The sequence below is a fragment of the Xenopus tropicalis genome, chromosome 4 (assembly GCF_000004195.4).
Source record: "Xenopus tropicalis strain Nigerian chromosome 4, UCB_Xtro_10.0, whole genome shotgun sequence".
NCBI classification, from domain to species: Eukaryota; Metazoa; Chordata; class Amphibia; order Anura; family Pipidae; genus Xenopus; species Xenopus tropicalis.
Window position 1 is genome coordinate 95,868,989 of NC_030680.2, and position 10,019 is coordinate 95,879,007.

The 10,019-nt window shown below is 40.2% G+C and overlaps 1 long non-coding RNA gene across 1 annotated transcript; it reads left to right on the forward strand.

Annotated features, from left to right (window-relative positions):
• The first annotated feature begins 2,785 nt into the window (after positions 1 to 2,785).
• Positions 2,786 to 6,749, forward strand: LOC101734422. The gene is made up of 3 exons (XR_208576.4): positions 2,786 to 3,071; positions 4,661 to 4,728; positions 6,098 to 6,749. It is a non-coding gene; the product is annotated as an uncharacterized LOC101734422 (long non-coding RNA).
• Positions 6,750 to 10,019: the final 3,270 nt, after the last annotated feature.

Genomic DNA, 10,019 nt, shown 5'->3' on the forward strand with positions numbered 1-10,019 from the left:
TATATAAGGAGAATAATGGACTTCTGTTTGAGAGTATAAAACACATTTGTTGAGAACTAGTAAGGCCATACAGTATAACCTATACCATAATAGTAATTAACAGTCTTCTGGTAAAAATACCATTCATCCCACCAGAAAGTTGCTTGTATGGGTCCCTTTATCTGAATTGTAACATAAAGCCCTTATCTCAGGAACAAATGGAATTAGTACCTAGTGTGTTGAAGCCCAGGCCAAATATATTCACTGGGTTGACTCTAGATCAGAATTTTAAAGGCAACACAGAATGAGCTTTTCTTTGTGGATAGTTTTAAGGTTAAACCCCAGAGTAGACCAGATAGACACCTTGTCAGTAAATGTAAAAACTTTTTTTTTTTGTTTTTTTTTTTTAGCACTGCTGGTGCACTAGAGATCATTTACCTTAACATGCATTTTCCCATGGTATGCAGCAGTGAGGAAAGGCTTGGGCAACCATATCTTATAGTGTCATGTTCAAGTGTGCACCTGGCACTACACTGATGTACACCTCCTAGGTTCAAGTTTGTGCACCTGGCACTACACTGATGTTCAATAAATAACTCCAAAGTGCCCTCTTCTGCTTTAGACTTGAGGTCTTATGAGGAAAAGAAGAAAAAAAAATGAAAAAATAGTGTAATACTGTTATTACTTCACAATGTGCACTCTCATGTGCTTTTTAACACCAGTGATGACTTTTACTTATATCACCCTTTTGTGCCCAGTTTTGATATCCCTTTCCGATTGCCAATCTACTTACAGACCCCCTTGGGTTTATATGGCATCCAATTGGTTCGCTTGTAGCTCACGACTCTCTGCTTTCCCACCTCTTAATTTCAGGCAGTATTAGGAACCACTTCACATAGGTAAATTTCCAACTTTAGCAACTTTAGGTTAATTCCATGACTTTTCTGTTTCCCTTCGCCTTCTGTGCACTTACTGTGGGATAAATGCATACGCCATATGTGTAAAAACTTAAATACTTTAATATAAATAAAACTTCCCAATACACTCACAAACAGAGTATAGGGTGCGCATGTCAGGAGTCACTGGTATGGATCAGGTGGCTGCTCCTTTTTTTTTCCCTGTTCCCGACCTGCAGTGTCGTTTCTGGGTTCAGCAGTCCTGCCCTGTATAGTGCTCCTCCTCTGCGTCCTCTCTCACCGCTGACGTGTTTCGCCACTTCCGGCTTCCTCCTGAGCGATGACCTCACTACATCCTGGCTATGCTTAAATATCCCACAGTTCAAAATGTCCAAACTTTATTGTACCATTTGTTTGCACAATGTCTCTAAGTCCATGTGTTCACTTTGTGCTTAGAGAATTCAATCAATTCCAACTTTATAAGTATTAAAACAGCATAAAAAACCAATAGATTTTTATATCAGCATAAAACAGCATAGAATAGCCAAAAAAAATATTTTTAACCCTTTCATGTAAAAACACTTTTTTAACCCATTCATAAAAAAAAAAATATTTTACATTTTTTTTAAAAACTTTTTAGGAATCACAAAAATGCCCTCAGATTGTAATCAATATTTAGGCCTAGCGGGTTTAATGTTTTTAATTTATATATCCACCAACTTTCTCTACGCAATGTATTTCTCACTATATCTCCACCTCTCCAATTTGGTTCTATTATCTCTATACCATAGCATATTAGCCCCTTTGGGTTTTGGTTATGTGCCAGTTTGAAATGTTTGGAGACACTGTGTGTCTCCAGACCTTTCTTAATATTACCAATGTGTTCTCCTAGTCTCTGTCTTACGCTTCGATTTTTCTTTCCTACATACTGTAGGCCGCAAGGGCATTCTAGCACATAGATAACATTCTTAGTTGTACATCTTATTATTGTATCAATTTGAAACTCCTCATTTGTTACTTTTGATGTAAATTTTTTTGTTTTCTTGCCATATTTACACGCTTTGCAGGTGACACATGGATAATACCCCACTAAGCTTTTATCCTTTGATTTTGCTTCTGGTGGTATACAGCTCCTTGTCACCCTTTGTTTCAAGTTGGTTGCCCTTTTAAATATTATTCCCGGTTCGCTTGGTAATTGTTGATATAAATCTGCATCTTTCCCTGGCCACTCCATGTCAACACTTACTGGGATAGCCCCTCCCCTCTGCTCCCATCAGAAGGACCCTCCCCAAAGCTTTAAAAGACCAACCCTACCTCCACTCCGGTGTCTTTTTTGTCCTTCTGCCTCACTTTTTGTTTTGCTCCCATTGGAAGCAAATTTTTCTTTTTAGCCTTGGGGAAGCATTAGGGCTGCCTGAAAGCGTCCTAGGGACTGGGGGTTTTTGGTCATGGAGATCTTTTATCCCCCCAAGCACATTACCTCATTTTTTTTTTGGAGTCCTTTATGTCTGGGCTCTGAGATCAGGAGGGCATGGTGGTGCTATGGCAGGTATCACTTGTTTGTCCTTGATCCATGTGCCCTCCCAGCTGCGGGTAGCAGGTCTGGTGGCAGGTGCTTATCCCCCCATCTGTGTGCCCTACTGGGCCTGCTTGTGAAGCGTCCAGCGGCAGTGGAGTGTGTGGCCCCTACACTCCTCCTCATTTTTACAGATGGGAGAGGGAGGTGGCAGTTAGCTAAGCATCAGGAAACATGGACTTAGTTAGCGGCCTGAGCCTTATGGCCTCCTTTCCTTATTTCCCCTATACTGGGGCATTATTTTTTTTTCTTTAAATGGAGGATTCCAGGTTTCAGAGCCAGCTGCCTTCCTCACAAGTCTTTTCCAAGGTTGAGGTAATTTAAAAAAAAAAAAAAAAAAGGGTGCCATTCAAGCCAGCACACGGAGGTAATGCTCAAGATGCAAGCTTGATTTCCAAAATCTCAACACTTGGAGCAAATTGGTAAGTCTGCAATTTTGTCTATTCTGGGAGCTGTGCAAATGCAATGCCTGTTGGAGCAGACACCAGTTGCAGGTAATTGGGTAATTACTTGGCAGGGCAGTATTCAGCTGTAGGTAATGGGGTAGATAGGTCCCCTCCCCCTTTCCTTCCTTCCCTTTCTCCTTCCTGGCTGTGAGGCTGAAGCCCCAGGAGTATGAGGTAAGGACTTTGTGTTACACTTATGTTTTGGTGCCGTAAGTTGCTGTTACTTCCCTTCATACTGCTTCTCGTAAAGAGTTGGGCTAGTCTTTTTAAGCTAGGGAACTGGTGTCTGCAATATTTATATGTAACCTGGCTCAGCCAGTGTGTACATGGGAATATGTGCTAGCCTGGAATGGGCAGCATGGCTCTGTAGCAGAATCTTTATGGGCCAGATTATTGGAACAGCCTACTGAATGTATATGTTAAAACATTTCAGTGGTTCCCCATGCATAATATAACATCCATGCTGAATGTATATGTTAAATCATTTCCGTAAAATACTATCTATGCTGAATGCATAGGTTAATTCATTTCAGTGGTTGCTATGTTAAACCATTTCAGTGGTTTCCATTTGTAATATACCATATATGCTGATTGTATATGTTAAATTATTTCAGTGGTTGCTATGGGCAATATACCATCTATGCTGAATGTATATGTTAAATAATTTCAGTGGTTCCCATGCATAAGATACCACCTAGGCTGAATGGATATGTTAAATCATTTCTGTGGTTGCTATGGGCAATATACCATTTATGCTTAATGTATATGTTAAATCATTTTAGTGGTTGCTATGGGCAATTTACCATTTATACTGGATGTATAGATTAAGTCATTCCAGTAAAATACCATCGATGCTGAATGTATAGGGTAAACATATTAGTGGGTAATATTCCATGTAATACTGAATGTATAGGTTCAAACACTTGAGCGGTCCTCATGCAGGGTAATATGCCATTTAAACTGATATGTATGTTAAAACACAACATGTAGTTGCCTGACAGGCTTAGATAACTAACAATTTGAATGTATATGTTGCAGCATTTTATCAGTTCTGTGGGTTAAGGCAATGTCCATACTGTATTGATTCCGTTTTGGGTCATATTGGCTTATGCAGCTTCCAGGTAAGTAGGGGTAACATTATCACTGATAGTGACCCGGTATCATGCTTGTTTAAACAACATTTATTTTGGTTTACAGCATAGTTTCTATTGAAACGGGCTGTTTGGGTATTGCTCACCCATTGACTATGGCTTATGTAGAAGCAACAGCCAAGCAGGATAATGTAGTTTGCATGTTAATGCAGTCCCTACGCTGTATTATTTGTTTTTAAGGTAGTGGTCAACTGACTTAAGGGTACAACCAAGCAGAATTGTGGTTGTATATGTATTATATCTAACAGAGGTGTTGCATGCAGGTATTATACTGTATATTTGTAAAAAGCTAAATTCTGAGGGGGCAACAACACAGTGTATATGTATTTTTCTCTTCTTTCAATACAGGACCAGTACAAACAGCCAAGACTGTGTTTAGGTAGGATACACTGGTCTGAAACCAGCAGCCATCTTGGCTTCATATGCACTGTTATATTGTGTAGATGCGAAGGGCCACACTCTGAGTGCAGACAGGTATTACACACTGCGTATGCACTGGCATGCTACAGGTGTTCAAATTATGTGTATGGGTTTAATGTGACTTAACTCGGAGTTTTAGCCTTACTGTAGACACAGTAGTCATGTTATTTTCAAATTACGTTATGGTTTCAGATCTGTTAGGTGCTGGTTTTTCTCAAGACTAGTGGTTGGAGGATTCCCACTACGGCTGTGCTGCTGGGGTAAGTGTTATAAATGTTTATCACTTTTTTTTTAAATTGCCAGGGCTTCTGATCTGGCAGATACTTCTAGGAACAAGGGACGGCTCAGAGGAACGTGGCTCACAATGCCTTGTAGGTTTCCATGGTTATCCATATAACAGGGCATTATGCTAGAAGCCTGATCAATAGGGCTCTGTATGGTCAATAAACATTCCTGGCTCTGGACACTATGATTGGTTCACCATTTAAGTCCAGTATTCGGTGGGTGCATCGGTTTAAAGAACTTCTTGTATATGGGACTACAGAGATAGTAATCTGTATAGGCAACTATGGCCATGACTAGTGCATCATTTTCAGGCCTTGCTGTTGGGGTAGATAGTAAGATAGGCCTGTCCAGTATCCTTGGTCAGGTACATAGAGGGGCCAGTTAGCGGACTAAGTTTAGGCTCAGAGGCCACATATTACAACTGTCACATTTAGAATCTTAGAAGGGTGCTTGAACCATCAGCAGGCTAAGGCTATGGGACAGACCCATGAGCTAAGTTGTCTATGGGTTTGAGCATTGTCATACTGTTGGTATGGGTCGGTTTCCTTTTATATCTATAGGGGGATAACTGTCCCCTTACCTAGATTTAATCCTTTCTTTACCTGGGTCTTCATTTCCTGTTGGTGCCCTTATTTTAGAGCATGCAAATGAGTCATAGGTTCTAGATCCAATCTACATGATGAATTCTATTATCCTTGTTAAGGTATATATCCTCATAGTAGGAGGGGAAGAAGAGAAAAAAAAAAAAAAAAAAAAGCATTTCTGCAAATGCCAGTCTTGTGGGCATGTATTACAGCTGGACCCCCATTCTATTTTGCACAGATCCTGTAGTGCCATCCAAATTATGCTTGGGCAGGGTACCAGGAGTGTAGGGTTAGGATCAGCCTTGTCTGAAGCTTTCCCTATGCGGTTTCCTCACAGAGACGGGCACTGTTCACTTCCAGTGGTGGCATGTAGTCTCTGGGGGTTAGTATTGGCAAACCATTTGTTAATATGTTTGGTAGGTATCAAACTGGCTACCTGGTAGGCTTTTGTGAAGGGTACCATTTTAGAGCCTGTGGGACTTACAAGGCTCTTGACCGGTTGGATTTGCTGGGTTAGTTTCAGGGGTCTCATGCTTAGCTAGATTTTTCCCAACTGGACTCCTGGAAGGATTCATGGGTTTTGGGGGCTAGGACATGGGCAGGCCCTTATGCACTCTGTAGACATCAGGAGTGACATATCTACAAGATGCGTATGTTTTGCAGGGGTAAACAAGAAGGCTATTAGTATTAGCATGTCCTGGTCTGATACAGGTAGAATGTCATTGACTGGTTTGTTTTTTTTTTTGTTTCCCCTGCTAAGTCTTTTCCTCAGGTGTTTACTACTTTAGCGGTTTCCAGTAGTGATCGCTGAGAGGGCACGTTGTTTCAGGCGTGCTGGTAAGTAGTGGAAGTAAGAAGACCTTCGGGTCTAACTATCCTCCTCCCTTATCGGTAAGTGTTTGGTCCTCTTTCCCCAGATGTGGGTTACACATTTGGTATAATTATTTTGGTGTGGGCTTTACCTTTTTATACGTAAAGTCGTTACCCTGGCGATTCACACAGCTCAATCATCTTTGATTTCAGCCCCGATTCCTGGGCAGATATAGGGTTCACAGGTTTTTACCAGATATTGGTTTCTACACCCCACAGTGGGGTTTTCACTTGGTTTGGGATGTTTCTGGAATAGATTTATACTCTGGGATCCAGACTTCCTTCCTTTGTGGAACTTTTACCCTCCCGATTAGGGATATTAGCTTGCTATGTCCCAGTAAGTGTTGACATGGAGTGGCCAGGGAATGAGGAAAATTGTATCATACTTACCGTGATTTTCCTTTCCTGGCCACTCCATGTCAAGATTCCCACCCTTTTTCGGTAAGTTTCTAGAAGCTCATTACTAGACACCGGAGTGGAGGTAGGGTTGGTCTTTTAAAGCTTTGGGGAGGGTCCTTCTGATGGGAGCAGAGGGGAGGGGCTATCCCAGTAAGTGTTGACATGGAGTGGCCAGGAAAGGAAAATCATGGTAAGTATGATACAATTTTCCTCAAATTTCAAGACTTCCCAATGTTTTTTGATTATTTTTTTTATTTCCTTACTTTGAGGATTGTATTGTGTTATTAAGTCAAACCTCTCATTTCCTTCTATTTGATCATAGTCCTTATATACCAGCAGTTGTTGTCTCTCTAGTTTCTTAGTTTTTTCTCTTGCCTCTTTTATTTCCTTAGGTTCATACCCTCTCTTTTGAAACCTCTCTGTTATCACCTCTGCTTGCTTTTCAAACTCTCCTATTTAACTGCAGTTTTTCCTCACTCGCCTAAACTGACCATAGGGTATGTTTTTAAGCCAAGCTGAGTCATGGTTACTTGAGGCTAGTACATAGTTATTTACATCTACTGATTTAAAGTATGTTCTAGATTGTATTTTTGACTGTTTCACGTATAGTTCTAGATCTAGAAAATTTATTTTTTCTCTACTGTTGCTCAGATCAAATTCCAAATTCATATCATTGGAATTCAATTCATTAAGGAATTCTTTTAAATCCGTTTTAGTCCCTCTCCAGACTATAATAATATCATCTATGTAGCGCCGCCATATGGAGAGGTTTGCCTCCCAGCCTTTTAGATGTTCCCTTTCCCAATAATCCATGAATAGGTTGGCATAACTGGGAGCAAATCGTGTCCCCATGGCGGTGCCACACAGCTGTAGAAAATACTTGTTATTAAACCAAAAATAATTATGATGCAACACAAATTCTATTCCTTGTAAAATAAATTCTTTCATACCCAATTCCATATTACCATCCTGCCCTAGGTAATAACTGATATACACCTCCTAGGTTCAAGTTTGTGCACCTGGCACTACACTGATGTACCCCACCTATGTTCAAGTTTGTGCACTTAGCACTACACTGATGTGCACCTCCTATGTTCAAGTTTGTGCACTTGGCACTACACTGATGTGCACCTCCTAGGTGCTTTGTGCTGTTGCTTTAAGATCTTTTATCATTTTACTATTCTCATCAAAGGCATACTGGAAAAACAGTACAGTCAAATAGGCACCTTTTTGGAGGTGCACCGTATTCATAAATGCTTTTCTCTGTATGTGAAGAGGACCCCTTTTCTCAAGTCATAACTACAAGTGTATTCTTGTTAATGAGCCTACATATGTGTATGCTTATGCTGATATGTGGCTTTCAGTATTACTGAATAATTCTGACTGTATAATTCTTTATCACTGATCTACAAAATGGACATTGATTTGTTCTACACTGCTGTTTTCCTTGCTGTGTGTGATAGAATAGATATGGGATCCGTTAACCAACATAACCCAGAATTACAGGAAGGTCATCCATATAGACACCACTATAAGTCAGAAATTATCAGTTTGATGGTAACTAATCTGCATGAATATATTTTGGTGGCAAAACAATCTTACTGGGTTTATTTAATGTTCAGATATTTTTTAGTATAATGTAGACCTACGGTATGGTGATCCAAATTATAGAATATCCCAAATCTGGATAATAGATTCCATACCTGTACAATTTGAATGTTTTGCTAACTCTTCTCTTAACTGGGATTGGACTTCTAAAGGAAAAGAGAGACCTAGTGCAAGCTGTGCTGCTGACAATACATAAGTATTTATTATCCAAAACAATGCTGAATATTTCGACTTAACCCTAGCAAAAGTGATCTGCTTGCCATCTGGTTAATATAAGTTTCCCTTAACCTGGTGGGAAAAAAACTTCACTAACATAGAGTGCAGGTAATACCCTGTTGGTCTTTTCTTTCACAAGGATCCCATCTCCAGCCTTGCCTGTGGGGTTTGGTTAAATTGAGAATTCATCCTTTGTCACTCTAACTCAAAGGAATTCCCCACATCACAGTGGCAATCATTTTCTGTGCTGCCTAAATAAGGAAAGAGACTATAAATGAGGATTCTATCCTACGTTTCTGAGCCAGAGTGACATGCTATCATGTTCCATGTGTAAGATTTTAGGCAAAAAGTACACTAAGCTAAATTATATCTATATATTCTCTCTTACAAGAAAATAATGTATACATTAATGGGAGTTTTGTAGACTTTTATTTGGATGAAAATATCTCACAGTGCCCCTTGTTTTCATCAAAAAAGTATTTTTCCTCCAAAAAAGACAATAAACCAGGGCAAGTGTAGGGAACCATAGGGTTAACAATCCCTATAGCCATATTCCCTACCATTTCCTAGTTTGCTGTTACAATGCAGAATTACATGTTACCACTTTTTCTATGTCCATATGTGCATTTTATAGTGTCTGGCAGGAGCCCTAGAGAAAAGTCATAGCTCGAAACATAAGTCGGGGTCAGAGTGACATTTACACCCTGTAAATGAGGGTAAGTCAACGTGCAGGTTATACATTTGTAAGAGCACATGCGCGTGTGAGCAGCGGGGCAGCATCCATGCCCCTAAGTTTGTGCCTTTGTGGCCTCACCACAAATCCAGGCCAGTCAATTCAAGTTGGCTGTAGAGATCTGGGCCATATTTGTTGAAAATGGTTGGGACTTCAGTCTGCTTTCCCACACTGGTCTCCACAGTGGTGCTACAACACTCTGCATTAATATTGACTGCACCTGATGTTCTGCTGTACTATGCACATTTGTTTTGTATTGGACAATATATGAAGTTCCAGCTATTTGCAAAGAACCTCTGGCGTCCTATTCTTATTAGTACTACCTTTGGCAGTGGAGAGGTGTACTTATGCAACATCTCTCAAGTGCACTCTTCCCATTTGAGAAGGCTCATCCTGTGTGTTAGAGTCATGTGTACGCGTGTTCTGTACCATCTAGCTGGACATTGCCTGAATATCAGCCAGAATAGGGTTACACAAGCATCATACTAAACTACTCATGGCCCTCTTTAAATATCATGACAACACAAAAAGAAACAGAGGAGAAAGACAAACTGAGCTGACAAATGGTTTAACTCCAATATACAGTAATTAGTTCACTTCAAGCTGCGTTTAGGGCTAAATCGTCAGATGGGGTAGAATTCCTATTGTTTCTACCTCTATATCTGACAATTCAGCCCTAAACGTCAGTGGAGGGTATGAATGATCTTTCCTGCAACCAATGGTGCCAGGAAAGATCAAATTGTTACGTGTATGGCCAGGTTTGAGAAAAAGATTTTGGTTTTATATTAATTTTAGCTTTTTTCTTCCTTCCTAGTTGCGGTGAGCTTACTAAATGAAAACCAGTTAGGATCATGCT